The 15,134-nt window shown below is 43.3% G+C and overlaps 1 protein-coding gene across 2 annotated transcripts in view; it reads left to right on the top strand.

Moving 5' to 3' along the window:
- The window catches only part of prkar1b (protein kinase, cAMP-dependent, regulatory, type I, beta), a 56,944-nt gene that overhangs the window by 17,254 nt on the left and 24,556 nt on the right, over positions 1 to 15,134 (top strand). The window lies entirely within an intron of this gene.

Genomic DNA, 15,134 nt, shown 5'->3' with positions numbered 1-15,134 from the left:
CTTGCCATCTGCTCCTATTCATTGTTCTTTCACATCCCTCCTCTCTTCAACCATCCTGTCTCTATCCTTCCATCTGTCCCACATCTCCACTGATGACTTGGTCTGGCTCTGACAGGGAAGGGGGTGTTGTGGGAAAGGCTCTCAGGTGGCTGGTGGTCCCGCCCGCCAGCCGGAATAATGTTTCATTGGCGGGGAGAATCCATTATGTCCCATGGAGAGGAAAACACCGGAGCTTTCCTGTTGGCTAAAGCCCCCACAGACTAAACCCAAAACACACTCTTTCCAGTCTTTCGTCAGCTGACAATTTACAGTGCTCCCTTGGCACAGGCACACAGGCCTCTGATTGCACGTCAGTGCCCCTGAAGCAGCCCCGAGCAGAGTGCAACATGTGATAGATCCGGACAGTCTGAAAAACTATGTACTTGGGTGGCTGATGTGGCAGATTAGAGCTACACCACAAAAATATGTGGCAGTAGACCATAAACCATCAGGTTTTAATATAGCCATGGCCTTTTGGCATGCTAAGCTATGTAATGGCGGTGTCGTCAGCCCATGAAACCATGCATGATGAAGAATTTATTCGACTGGCTGTCATGTTTGCTTTCTTGCTACAAGGAGCTAGCATCAGCCATTAGTGCTGTGCACAGAAATCCGTTGTTGTGGGATTTGTGGGTGCTGAAGCCTCTGAGGTAGTGAAAACCTCATCTGATTTGCTGGATTGTAGAGGGACATGGCAGATAGTTGGCTTTGCCTTCCTCCTCTAACTCTCTCAGTTACTCTCTCAGTCTCCCTCCCTCTCCTCTGTTCTTCCTCACTCTTGACTTCCAGCTGATGATGCCGGACTGCTGGCTGCTTGGCTGCCTGGTGGCTTGGTTGCACTGTGGTTGTAGTAGCAGTTGTTGTGCCTGGAGCCACAACAGACAAAAAGTATATTGATGTATAGCGAATGCGGTCCTCCAACTGTAATGACAGACTGTACAAAGCGGCTAGCTGGCCTTACATTGCTCAGTTGCTGCAGAGTACACGACATGATCTCATGGGTAAGGTTTGGCACAAAACTTTGCCTGAGAAGGTGCATGTGTGATTTCTGCTGTTCCTCAAATGTTGTACCATTGGTAATATACACTAGTCTATATGCCTGTTACTACTGGCAACTCAACAGAACATGACGCCGAACTTGCCTTTAGAGTGATAACTTTTACTTGTCGATGCCGTCCGTCATTGGCATTGATGAAGTTACTGCATGAACTACATTGGCTTCTTCATATCTGCCAGAACTGTCAAGGACTGATGCACATTAGCAGATGGAGTCTGATCCTCTCTCTCTCTCTGCATCTCACTCCCTCTGCATCTCACTCCCTCTCTCTTTCTTGCTCTTCCCTTGTTCTGCAAACAGCTGGCCATTTGGGTTATCAGACGTTCTTGCACATGTGGTCTGTGAGGAGGGTGGTGACAGCTGACTGTTGCACCTTGACATCAGGAAGAAGGGGTCATGCATGCATCATGGGATGACAGATAGTTCCACGCAAAAACTGCTTCTGACTAATATGTCTTGTCTGCTAGTTGGAATTGGACTGTATGTTTTTCTTCTTTTGGTCAATAATCATACACGCATTCGTAAAACGGCTAGTTTGCTCGAGGGGCCTCTATGTTAAACTGAAAAGGAAAAAAAACGCAGAGATGATACTGTAGCTGTGAGTGTGTCAAGGAAACATGTTGTGTGATTAGTCATTCACCAGTTACATAAGCTGTAACACCACACGATTTTGTTGCTTGATCAACACTATATTATGTTGTCATCCCCTTCAGTAATAAGCACAATCAAAAACAAAAACAACAAAGACGTCTTGTTTCCCCATTTCTCTTCAATGCTCTCTTTTCATCTCATCACCACTTTTTCCTCTTCTTAAATTAGTTATCTTACTTTCTACGAATCCAGGGAGATTCTACTGGCTCTGTACTCTGTGCATTTTTACTCAGTTTAATAACAGACCTGCATCAACAAGGCTCCTTTTCTCCTACTTTCCAATTCCCTTTTTTCCACCTAAACATTTTTTTTCTGCAACTGCTGAATATGGTCCTGTTTGGGCATGTCGATGTACAGTTTTATTTTACAGCACAATCCAATGTACTCTAATCGTGAACAGCAGAATCCCCCACTTCCGTCGCAGACTGAAAACTCACCTGTTCAGACTGCACCTTACTTGAATGAATTTATTATTAAAAAAAATAAATAAAATTCTAGAATGAGCACTTGAAGCTTTTTTTGCCTATTTGATAAATGTTTATTTACTCTATTAACTTTTGGGTGATATCTTCAAGGTTGAATGCACCTATTGTAAGTCACTTTGGACACCATGTAATGTTACAATCAAAGCACGTTTTCTGTTTTGTTTGTGTTCTGCAGTCAGTTGTACAGTATTGCAACATTTTAAATGTTTATCATTTAGGTATAGTCAGTATCCTTATTGCATCATTGCTCTAAGATCAAATGCGTGTGTGATTTTACTTTCGTACTTGGTGTCCATATGCACAAAGCTGGCAAGATTGAGAGGGCTTCCTCTAATTTCCTGGTTAGTTTATTTTAATCCCTACTGAGACAGCAGAGGATGGACCTATCATATGCCTCCTTGCCATATGCAAACCCAACATTCTCTTTTTTATTCCTTTTGCTCAAGAGCTGTCCGGCCTGTAACAGCAACATCAAACATACTCCACATACATGTGCATAACCAGGTATAAAAATACCACCATCACTACAAAAGAGGGCAGGGATTAGATTATCATGAATGAGAGAAACACAGACGCACACAGACACACACACACACACACACACACACACATTCTTAAGTATGCATGTCAGATATTGTTCCGAGTGCGTCTGTTCCAGCTGGGAATGTGGAGTCTTTGATTAACACACCATTCCATAGGTCAAACTTTATGGCCTCTAAGTTTCAGAGCTCCACCAGCCGTGTGCGCGTGCGCGTATGTGCGTGTGTGCGTGTGTGTGTGTGTGTGCGTGCGTGTGCACGGGCATGCACGTGCGTGCAGTCCATCTTTCCTCAGCTGTCTCAAAGGGAAACCTTAACATAGTTTTTCTCGCAGATTTCAAAGAAACACTGTTTGTTATTATAAGGCAGTTATACGGGTATAAACACATCATACTCTAATATGATATAAATAATATTATTTAGGTCTATATTTTGTTTTGTTGATTAAAAAACAACAACTACAAGGGAATGAACACACACTGTACCATCAGAGAACAGTATCTCTGTGTGTTTATCTTTTTGACCTTGGCCGGACTCTTAACAGACTTCTGAACCTCTGCCATGTTGTTAATCCCGGAGGGCCACGGGGTGAAACTCCTTATTAGTTGCCGTAATGACCTCATTACGATACGCTCGCACAAACAGACACGCAAGCACACAAGATAAGCTGGGAACAGGTCTTTGATTTCATATTGTGCTGAGCCGGGGCCTCTTACACCCAATCAGCTTGCAACCAGAGGTCTCAACACTGTAACCATACTATCTCATCTTTCCACCTGGATGTCTGATTATTCTGTTTTTGTTTCATCTGATTTAAAGCACTTAAATGACAGTTTTCAGATTAGAAAATATCAAGATTGATAAGAAAGGTCATAATCTTTTGCTCCAATCTGAGATATCTGGCCCCAGCCAAACTGTCAAGTTTACACTCTTTTGTGTGTATATGCATGTGCAAATGCGCATGCATATTTTTCCAGGTGCGCTCTCAGATGAGATTTGATGGCCTATCTCCCCACCATTTCCCCCATTAAATGCCCATTCAGAATTAGTCTTTATATAGTCCACAGTAGCGCTATCGCCTGCTTGAACACACATTCTTGCAGTTCTAACTGCAACAGTGTTTCTTATCTAACTTCCCACTGAAGTGATATGAAAATGACACGTCTGAGAGCAGTAGACCAAGTACGTGTGGGACTGTTTTTGTCAGTTTTCGTGCACACCTGGATAAATGACCTTGATGATCTCCCCTTTTTGTATGTATCAGTGCAACAATGGAGAGAAGGCAGGAAGGAACAGAGTAGTTCTTTGGGGTCAAATTCAGTGATTTGTCGCAGAAGAAAAGGACTCTGGGAAATCTGTCAGAGGATCTATTTTTCCTGTGAAACAAGCAAAACACTTTGAAATAGACTCATACATACATACTGTATACTCATGCATTAGTCTCATACCACAAAACACTCTCCTAGGGACAGTGCCGACATGAGAGGCTCTCCGTTTAACCACGTAATCTGGCAGGTATGGTGAACCCCTGTTTTTCCCATTCAGTGACCAGTCTTCACAGCCTTTGCAATACTCCAAAATAAAATGACCATCTGGTTGTTGAATCTTTTCCGATCAGCACCCAGATGTAAATCCATTAAATACATGACTTCATCTTTAATATGCAAACATCCTAATCCTCAAAAAAAAGAAAATGCTCTACAATAAACAACTTGTGTAAGATCCCAAAAGAAGCACCATAAAACCTTTTGCAGTTAAAATGTTTTAGCTAAGGACTCAATGGGGAAAGGGATTGTATAGAGGTGGTGATTACTCCATCCTGCCTCCTTTAATCCTCTAATTAACAAGCAGAGTAATGAGTTGATGAAGTGACCGATTAGTTGACCTCTGACCCCTAAACTCTGACCTCTACACCTTCCCCACTAGCCCCTGCCGATGGACAGGGAACATCTTTAGTGGACAGGGTACTGTTTTTCTGTGTGTGGTGCCTAAAGAGGTGCAAAAAACAAAACAAATAAAGCTGTGAGCGACAGAAAACCTGAACAAATAAACAGCAGCGAAAGGAAAGACACTCAAACTGGCCGAGAGAGAACTGTGTCGCCTCATGATCCAGCGGAAGTTTATTTAAGGCCTATGGAACTAAGGAACAAGTCAACAAAGACGACGCGGCGTGAGATAGTGTGCCGTGTTGCCGTATTAGATGAACACGGCCCACATTGTCATATCTGATAGCTCGCTCATTTGAATCAGGCGCCATAGCAATAGATTTGAGACTTGAGCGCTGTGCTTCTGTTAACGGCTTCATATTTGAAACAGATACACTTTTTCTAAAATGAACAATACGGGCAGTATGGGTTTTGACCAGATGTGACTAAACACAGCCATACACTAACATCCACTCAGCCACAGTGACACTCAGATTTTGTTGTTACCATATAGCAGCCCCTAGAGGGTGTTTTTGCCACACACAGATATTGCAGATATTAACTATCACTTGAGTCGTTGCTTCTGCCAGACAGACACACATGTCCTAGTAGCAGAAAACTAAATGTATTTGTACATGTGCAAGATTACCATCTGCCTGTGTCTATACACACTTGCACACTTGTGTTAAGTGACCCCCTGCAGACTGTCATGGCAGCATATTGAGCAGCGGAAACAGGATGCATGGTGCTGAGCAGCAGCAGTAGTGTTTGGCTGTTTTCTCCCACCCAAATCCTCTTTTCTCGTGATTTTAGGATGACTATTGAGGAGCAGTCTCGGTAGTGTGTGTGTGTGTTGTGTCTTTTCCTGTCACTGTGAGGATCTGCTTCTCCGTGTGTTCAGGTGCAAGACAAGTGTTTTGCGAGAATGTTTGACTGCGTCTATGATTTGTAGTTTATGGCGGGCTATGCATTAACAACAGTCTTCAGAATAAACAAATTATCAGGTTTCTCTTGCGTTGTTTAGTCTATTTGTTTGCAGTTGTGTTTGTGTTTCCTGTCTTACTGCTCCCCTCGTTGACCGTCTGTGTGTTCTCTTCCCTGTTCTTCCCGAGAGCCCGGTGGTCCTCTTTTTTCCCCCTTTTCAGATTTCACTACTTTCTCTCTCTCTCGCTTTCTCTTCCTGTCTTCCTGTCTTCCTGCCTCTCTCAGTCATGCAGGCTCATTCACATCTACATCCACACTCACATCCAGTCCCTCCCCCACGTTCATGTGTAGTCTTCTCTCTCTGTCCCCTGCATGGCTTTGTGCTGCTGCCACAATGCCAGGGGGCAGGCGATGAGGTCACTCTCCACAGGAGAGCTGCAGGCCTGACTGAACCTCCACCATCCCCACCACCATCCAGCTCACAGAGGACTAACAGGCCAACGATCTCACCTCCCCCAGCACATCACGTCTTCGCCTTTAGCTCAGACAACTTCACTTTTATGCCACACAAACATATCACTTGTAGTAAGTCCATATCAGCTGGGCTGCATGCTTGCAAGCCACTGCAGATAAACACATGAATACATGCACATCAACAAGTGCACACACGTATGCACAAACACACAGTTACACTGCACACAACTGCACAAATACTGTAGCTGGAAACTTTTGTCCTCTCTCATACCCTCTGCTGTGTTTCAACCTGTTCCCTGCTGTCTCTTCCAACCCCTGTCATTTTTCTCCATCTTTCCATCTTACCATTACTCCATCCAGTTCTTCATAAAGTGATGAGTCATGTAGTAGTGATAGTGCCTGGAGTCCTGTTAAAACTCTGTTCCGTATCCCCCCCAAAGTGTACCCCAGAGTCGTTGTAGGACAGGTTTCCAGCTCCCTATGATTAATCTCTTCTCAGCTGCTTATACCATCAGTGTGAGAGTGTGTGTATGCCGAGTTTATATGTGTGGGCATGTGTCTCCCTTTGTGCACTTGTGTGTAGACAAGTTTTCCTGTTTGTGAATGTGTGCGAAGGTACTTGTGTGCAACATGTTTGACTGATGTGCACATGAATGATCAGAAAAGGTGTGTGTGAATGTGTGTATCTGTACATAATATGCATGCACAGTACATGTGAATGTTTGTCTTTCAGTAAACAGGAAAAGGGAGAGAACCTGGCCTCCCTTTTGGATCCGAACAGCAGTTGTGCAAAATTGAATCAGGGAATCACATCAATCTTTCAAAAATACTTTGACTGCCGAGAAAGGGAAAGCCAAGAAGAACAAGTGCAGTAAAAGAGAGATAAAGCATTAAAAGTCAACGTTAACACCTGTGTGCGTGTCCAGTCGTATTTGAGTAAGGTACATGGACAGTGTCACGTTTGCTTTCACGTGAATGAATATGTAGGGTAAATGTGCGAGTGTGCATGACAGTGACTTCCTAACTAGTGTTTGCCCCTGCTGTGAGGACATGATGTTCCTGCAACCCTCCAGTGCCTTTATAGCTCAGCCAAGTCCAAAGCACAACCAACCCACACACACACTCACACACACACACACACACACACACACACACACACCACCACCACACATTAGCTGTGGACAGAGAAGCCCAGCGTCCTATAAAATAGCCTGGGTTGGCCCATGGCCTCCTATTGTATACATCCCGTCTGCTTTGTCTATGCTACTGTGATAGGTTCCAGTGCACAGGCACAGACAACAGTCTTGTTATAGCGTGTCAATTCTCCCATGACCTCCTCATTGGTTTGTTGGTGTCTCTCTGGTTGAGTTTCATTTAGATTAGAGGCACTCAGCCCACTTCCAAGCTAGACAAGTTTCGATATGCGAGTTGGTGTTGTGGATTTCAAGCCTTCCGGCTTCTAACTAACAGATTTGTTTGAGGTAGAGATGAGCTAGATCAATGCTGTTGTCTTTTTATCAACAAGTATTAAGAGGACTGCACAGGTAACTGCATTAAGATGTCTCATCTGGTTCACGTCTCTATGAAGATGTAATACATGGCGGTGATTCTACTGTATTTGCATTAGCAGGGATATCTGTTACGTATCACCAACCACTCTGAATTTACCAGAGTCAACTCGCAAGATTCTGTCACACTACATTATGTGTGAAGGCAGAAACAAAGATAAAGCAAATGAGACAGAGAGAGAGACAGAGAGAGAGAGAAATTAAGGATTAGTACAGTGAATCAACAAAACATACATATTCTCATCCAGCATTGATGTTAAATGAGCTTTCCTGTTAGCACATAAATGTTAGCACCTTATTCACAACATGCTGGTTGGTTGCACAACACTGTCCAGGTCTGCCTGATGTGTCTCTGAAGAAGCTGTCTGTTTGCAGCAGGGAAGGCCTTGCGTCAGTCAGATGTCAGCTATTGAATGTCAACTATTTCTCTCCCCTTCATGCACCCTGTGCACCTATTACCTCACTACCCAGAGCGCTGGTTGATGAGGTTTATACAATAATACACACACACACACACACACACACACAAACACACACACACACACACACACACACACACACAGTGTGGTGTGCAGTGCAGTTGCGGCCTTTAGCTGTTCTCCAGGGAATACCTCCTCCCTCTTTTCTCTCCATATCGTCATCTACTCATCCTTCCTTCCCTCCCTCCCTCCGCAGACACCTCAGGCTTTTTTGGGGTTTTCTTGTCTCAGTTTTCCACATTTATATCTGTGTCGGAGCATGCACAAATAATGTGCCGTGTTGTGTAAACACCTCTCAGGTTTAAACCCCCCCGAAAAAGGACAATTTGTGTCCCGATCTGCTTCTCAAATGCTGAACTTGTTCTAATGCTTGTCTTCTGCGAGGTGGAAATGAGGGAGGGAGGGGAGGAAAGAGGAGAGGAAAAGACATGCCCGCAGGACAGCGGCATGTCTTGTGATGTTTAGCAATGTGTCAGGTTATGTGTGTGTATGTGAAAGAGAGAGAGGGAGGTAGAGACGCACACCTCTCTGCACCTGTACACAATATATAGGCCTATATAAAATATATATGTGTGCATACAGTGGAATTATTCTTGATTTCTTTTCATTTTTGTAGTGACACATTCCCTGTAGACACACCAGAGAGGTAGAGGCTTAGCACTGTCGGCGCTTGATCCAGCCTGAACCCTTTTCACTCTTAAGTGGAGGAAGAAAGTGCATTTTTCTTTTCTGGGGCAACAAAAAGCAGAGACAGTGGACATTAGGAAAGCATGAAAATACATGGGTACTGAAAATGTGATCTTGACGGACAACCTGAGGAAAACAATATAAAGTAAGCAGAGGAAAAATAAGGTTTAGTATAATCATCAGCAGAGCAGCACAATCCCTATACTGAGCAAACGTGGGAAGGTAAAAGGAAAGCAAGGGAGAGGGAATAAGGGGAGAGGCAGCAGGGTTGGACATGTTTGTGATATTTGTAGGCTGACATCATGGCTACATCAGCAGGTGGCGTGTATTAGATCATCAGGTACCGTAGGCCTGTAAAACAGTCTCGTCACACTTTATACACAGTAGTCTGTGAGAGAAGGGAACCCCCGCCATTGTCCCCAGAAGTTCACCAGCGTAGTCTGACATTTAGTTCCATTGCCCTGGCAGACTTTCTAAATCAACTTTTTCTATATTTAAATCTTTAAATATTACAAATGAAGTCATGAGTTCCCTGCAACTTGAGGCCAACTGTAATGTTTTACTGGTGTTAAGGGACTTAGCGAACGCAGTTGCAGAGACAGAAGGCGTTTTGTAAAGTGAAAGAAGTGGAGCAGGCAGGCTAACTGGGTGTAGTGCTTTGGTCCGGTTCAGGGAAGCTGGGCAGGCAGAGGTTCTGGATCTGTCTTTACATAACTTCAAAACTCAAGGTCAGAGGGCAGCTTTAGCGTAACCACCATTACTGTTCTGATGAACCGCAGCTGGTAAGGAGAGCCTCAGGTGTGCTCATGAGTTGGTGGGAAGCAGGAGAGTCCAGGACCCCCCCCCCACACACACACACAAAAGATGAAACAAGAACAAATAGTACAGGAGGGAAAACACAAGAAAGGGCCAAATCCTAACCACCGGTACTTTGACTGAGAAAATGATTCTGCTATTTTCTGCAGGAACATAAATACTCTATTTATTTTTTTAAATATCGTTTTGAACATCAAAGGCTTCTGACGTGGCATGCATTCATTATCAAGACACTGTCAAAGTCTGATGTTTATTCTTCGCCCTGTAACACGTCATCATTTCTCCTCACATCCTCCAGTCAATCGCTCCCTTTTCCTCCTCAGACTGGACCTTTCTTCTCCTGCCATGCAACTCCATCTCTCACCTCCCTGATGCCAACCTAGGTGTGTGTGTGTGTGTGTGTGTGTGTGTGTGTGTGTGTGTGTGTGTGTGTGTGTGTGTGTGTGTGTGTGTGTGTGTGTGTGTGTGTGTGTGTGTGTGTGTGTGTGTGTGTGTGTGTGTGTGTGTGTGTGTGTGTGTGTGTGTGTGTGTGTGTGTGTGTGTGTGTGTGTGTGTGTGTGTGTGTGTGCGTGCGTGCGTGCGTGTGTGTGTGTGTTTTGAACGTTTATTATCCAAGCAGTAGTCATAGCAGGTCATTATCATTACCACGGTTAAGATTGCTGGAGATGTTTGTGAAATACAAAAGCATTGGTGCCATGGGTGCTGGGCATGGTCAGGAGATGATAAGGCCGGTTGCCCTCTCAAGAAGTTGGCAATGGCGGGCTTGCAGGGTCCAAGGGGCCCGTCCTGGTTCAGTTGCTGCTTAGCCTTATATTTTATCAGAGGACTGCTCCTTCAATTAGGCTCAAAGGTTTCAGCAGAGCTACTGTGCCAGTTAGTCTTTCCTCCAGATTAGTCATCCCCCTCCCTGAAAGGTGTTTTTTGTTTGAATCATTGAGTGTTTGTTGTTGTTGCAAGCACAGCTATAAAGTTTATTATCCAGCTCCCTTGGATACAGCATAGTGTACTGTAGCTACTGTTTGCTATAGATCACCCTCCGCTGGATAATGGCTCCTGGATTAATTTGTCTATTTGGTCGTATCACAATTTTTACACTGTCAGGTACTGACATTTATCTCGAAGTGGTCTAGCGAGGTCATGGTTTGTCAGCCCTCTGCTCTGCTTTATCCTGTTTCATTAATTTGACAAATGCACCACTTAGCTGCCCTTAGTGTGCGATTTTCAAACTGAATGCTTAATTTTAAACCAACAACAGCAACTGCAGTGCAATGTTTTTTGATGAGGCTTGAGAGTTGGCCATGCAAATCATCTGCTACATTTCCCATAGTTTGCTCACTGGTCTGATATATATCTGACTAGGCTAAATCAGTTCTCCCAACATCTCTGAGCAAGGAATAGGAAATTATGTATCACTGTATGAAAAGACATACGCTACTGAACCAAGAAGATTCTGCAGTTTTCTTTAAATGATCCATGCCATTCAGTCAAGTGCAACATGAAATTGGAGAAAACTAAGGAAAAGTATTCACCTCACCTCTGCACTTGCAAACTCATAGGGATTGGAAATGAGACACTGTACCTCTTGAACTCCCTCTGTTTTGATCAGGTGCTCTGATCCCTGCCCAATGTATAAATGGCATCCTTGAGCGTGTTTTGGCAGCAGTGCACAGGTTACACAGATCACCAGCATAAACGCATCATCCCTCAGGTAGCTCGAGCCTACAGTGCACATATATTTAGACACACATCTACTCTTTGAGGCAACAGGATGCATCCAGGTTTACACCCCTTATAAACCCACCAGGGCCAGGTGTGTGGGTTTAACACAGTGTGCTCCCTGCCCTCTGTTGGTTTTAAATACAACTTCCAACATTTAATCACACAGCTTACTCTAAGTGGACTTCTGCAGACCTCCGCGCATGCTAACAATAGATCTTTGAGACAAAAATATCGGTCCAAAGTGCTCTAATTATATTATAAGGGTTTAAAAAGTCTTCAGTGTGCAATAGCCCATTGTAAAGTGAAAGAACACTAAGCGTGTTTTGGAGCTCATGATGTTTATCAGACCTGGAGTTTTAGAGCCCCGAGGACCGCATCCAATGGCAGATTTCGGAAAAGGCCAGCTGAGTTTTACAAAGTCGAGATTTTTCTCTTTCTCCTTGCCTGGCTTTGGCCTCATCGCTCCTCCCACATTGTTGACCATCATTTGGTCATTGCCACCAGCCATAAACAGTTATGTCCACTTGTAAAACTTTAGGACCACCTCTGTGGTTTGACTGTACACTCTGCATAGCTCAGAAAAAGAGAGTCATCACATGAATATTTTAAATAAGAATCACATAGGGCAAACATTCAACATTGTGTACATGTTAATGTATCAGTGCTTAAAAGTTGACAGCAACGTATATTTTTTACTATGGTACAGCTACAAGCTACATGAATTGTAATACTTTTTCTGTTTTTAATTTTTTCGTGTTTCTGAGTAGAAATGTGAGACAGTTTTCAATCCTACACCCCTGCCACCTGACTAAATGGTTTTCAAAAACAGAATAGTGAACTAAAAACAAATCATTATCAACTTGTCTATTAGAATGATGAAATTTGAAGGCACATTAACAGAAATTATTCTCTCAATGTTTGAATGTGCTGTCTGTTGTGTGATGATGACGATGCCTTTACTTATACCCCAAAATCTAAAAACCTGAAATAATAAAAATCACACTTAAGCTGTTGTATTATGACGTATATTTCACAGTTCTATTTTTTAAGATGACAATGGTAAGACACAACACACGTGGGTTTTCCTTGCCGTTTGTAGGCCGATGTGAAGAATTGGGCATCAGCTCGGCATGGACAGGTATCTTAGTTTTTTTACCGGGCCTCTAGGGAGAGATAGGGCGTGTGCCAAGAGCCTTTATAGCATAAATATCCTCCCTGAATGCTTCTGTGCTTTATAATTATACCTCTTTCATCTCTCTTTCAACCCTCTCTCTTTCTCACACACTCACACACTCATACTGTTTCTTATTGTCAGCGGTGTGTGTTTGTGTGTGTGTCAGTCTCCATGTGAGTGGAGCAATGTGTGTGTATGCTTTTATGTACATCTCATTTTATGTAATTTGATGGTTTTAAAAAACAAATGTCGCTGTGTTCACACAAACAGAGCACAGTAGGGTGAGTTGTTCCGTGTGAGTTACTTTGGCTGTTTGTGCTCAACTTTAAACTCTGGACATTAAACTGTTCACCACTTAGTCAGCCTCATAAAACTTTTCCATCTTACTGTGATATACCCGTAATGAGTCTCACAACAGGCTAGTAAACTGCTGTTCCGCCATCATCAGTGAAAGTCAAATTTATGTTTGCATGCTCTTTTTTGTGAGTTTGCCTGTGTCTGTTCACATTCTGCTGACTAATCACAACTCGTCACTTCACTTGGGTAAACAAAAGGCAGTATCTAGTATCTGTTGTCCATAGCAACCTTTAATGTAATGTTGTTGAGAATGTTTTCAGTGCATTCCCATTCTCTGAGGTGTTGGTGAGCCAGTCGGGCAGTAATACTTAAAAAGTCATATCAGCATATTATGACTTATTCATTATTTACACTGGCATCTTAGTAGCCACAATAACATTTAAAAAAAATTTTTTTGACCTCTCACAGGTATTTGTAAGTTTTGACAGAGCTGCAACAATTAATCGGTTAGTTATCAACAACTATTAGACTGATTGAAAAGAAAAGAATCGACAGATTAATCAACGATGAAAATAATCGTTAGTTGCAACTTTAATATTTGCATATTATTTGTTCTAATGAAGATCTTAGATTCCTCTGCAGTTTAACAGATTTTTTAACTTGATGGAGGTCAGAGTTGGGCAGCTGAAGGAAGACGCTGAAGCTTGATCACAATGTCACCCTGCTGCCTGCAGGCTCTGTTAGCTTACAAAACTAAAACATATTAAACAACTGGAGTGTACATCTGGTGGACTTATAACATGGATTTGTGTTGACTTGTAAAACAAAGACTATTGTTCTGCTTTGCCAGAATCAGCCAGAATCTGAATTAGTGTGGTAGTGAAAACTAATTGGTCAAGCACTTATGGCACGAACACTGCAGCAGCGAAACCAGTGGCACATCGCCACCAAGCCAAGACACCGCTTGGAGAGCTGGGAAGTTCCCATATGCAGTGCCATTGTTGATTATTTTGGTAATTGCAAAATGTCTGTCGAGGACGTGAGTGCTGGATGAAGGACTCGTGTAGCTAAACATTCTGCAGCCCATTAAGAAACACAAAGACATGGCGGCACGCCGTGCTGCGGAAAAAACTTTCTTTTGGTGTTAAAGGCATAATGGCAGCGCTGTGTGTTGAGGCGGTAATGTAAGAGATAAGAGGTCTGCTGCTGAACAAATAAACAGCTGTGTTGTAGGAGCGAAGTGAGAGAAGAAGTGAGAGAGAAAAACCGTCAATGCCAGCCAGGAAGAACCACAAGCATTCCAGCTACACAAGCAGGCCTGATTTTATTTCATTAATGACAGAAATCCCCCGAGCTAATCATGTCTTTATGGGTGTTTGAGAACAATAATAGCCTGTTGCACATGAACCTTTCTTGTCATTTCCACACATACTGTACATGCATGCATACGCAAACTCTCAACGTGTGGCAGCCACATTTGAGTCAGGTTTAGTTATTCTGACACAGCACAATGCAGGTTACAATTCTCCGTAATTGTATCCATGTTGATGTTATCTCTACCCATGACTGCATATTTTGCATCATCTGTTCCTCCTTTGAATATAAAACTGTTGCTTAACTGCCAAGATAGCAACTCTGATTATTCTAGAAGTGCCACTATCTCTTGCTGCAACTTCCTGTGCTACAAATGAACACAATGGGCTTCGTACAGTCTATGTGATGTCATCTGGAGCAAGACTGAGTGAACTGGGGGATAGATTTTATAGATAGTATAATACAGACAGTAGAATAGAACAAGGAATGTCTGAAGGTAACAACTGGATATTTCTATGGATGCATTTTTGCATCACGTGTGTCACATGTGTTTCAGTATCTCCACATATCTCCAGCATGACAGAAGCTTTGTCTCCCTCCCTGGGGTGGAGGTGAACTTCCTCGCCCCCTCAAAGTCTGCAGGGTCTCTCTGTCTCTTTCTTGTCTGTCTCTGTCAGAACAGCACATCTATTGTTAAGGGAAGGGGGCTCTGCCTTCCCATAAGGTCAGAGGGGCTACAGGTAGCGGAAAGGACAAGATTAATCACTTCATCTGGGAAAAGGCAGTGAGGGGGCGATAGACCGAGAGATGGGAGAAATAGGTGGGGCAGGGAGGGAATTAGAGGGAAGAAAGGGGTAATTGAGAGGGGAGAGGAAGAGAAAAAGTGATCGAGAGCAGACAGGGAGGAAGTCGGGGATGAAGAAAGGGAAAGAGAGTCAGGTAGAAACGAGGGGAAGTAATTACCTGCGTAAGTGTCTTTGTTGTGC

This window comes from Scophthalmus maximus, chromosome 17 (genome assembly GCF_022379125.1).
Source record: "Scophthalmus maximus strain ysfricsl-2021 chromosome 17, ASM2237912v1, whole genome shotgun sequence".
Classification (NCBI taxonomy): Eukaryota; Metazoa; Chordata; class Actinopteri; order Pleuronectiformes; family Scophthalmidae; genus Scophthalmus; species Scophthalmus maximus.
Note: the sequence above shows the minus strand (reverse complement) of the source record. Positions and strands in the feature narration are given on the sequence as shown.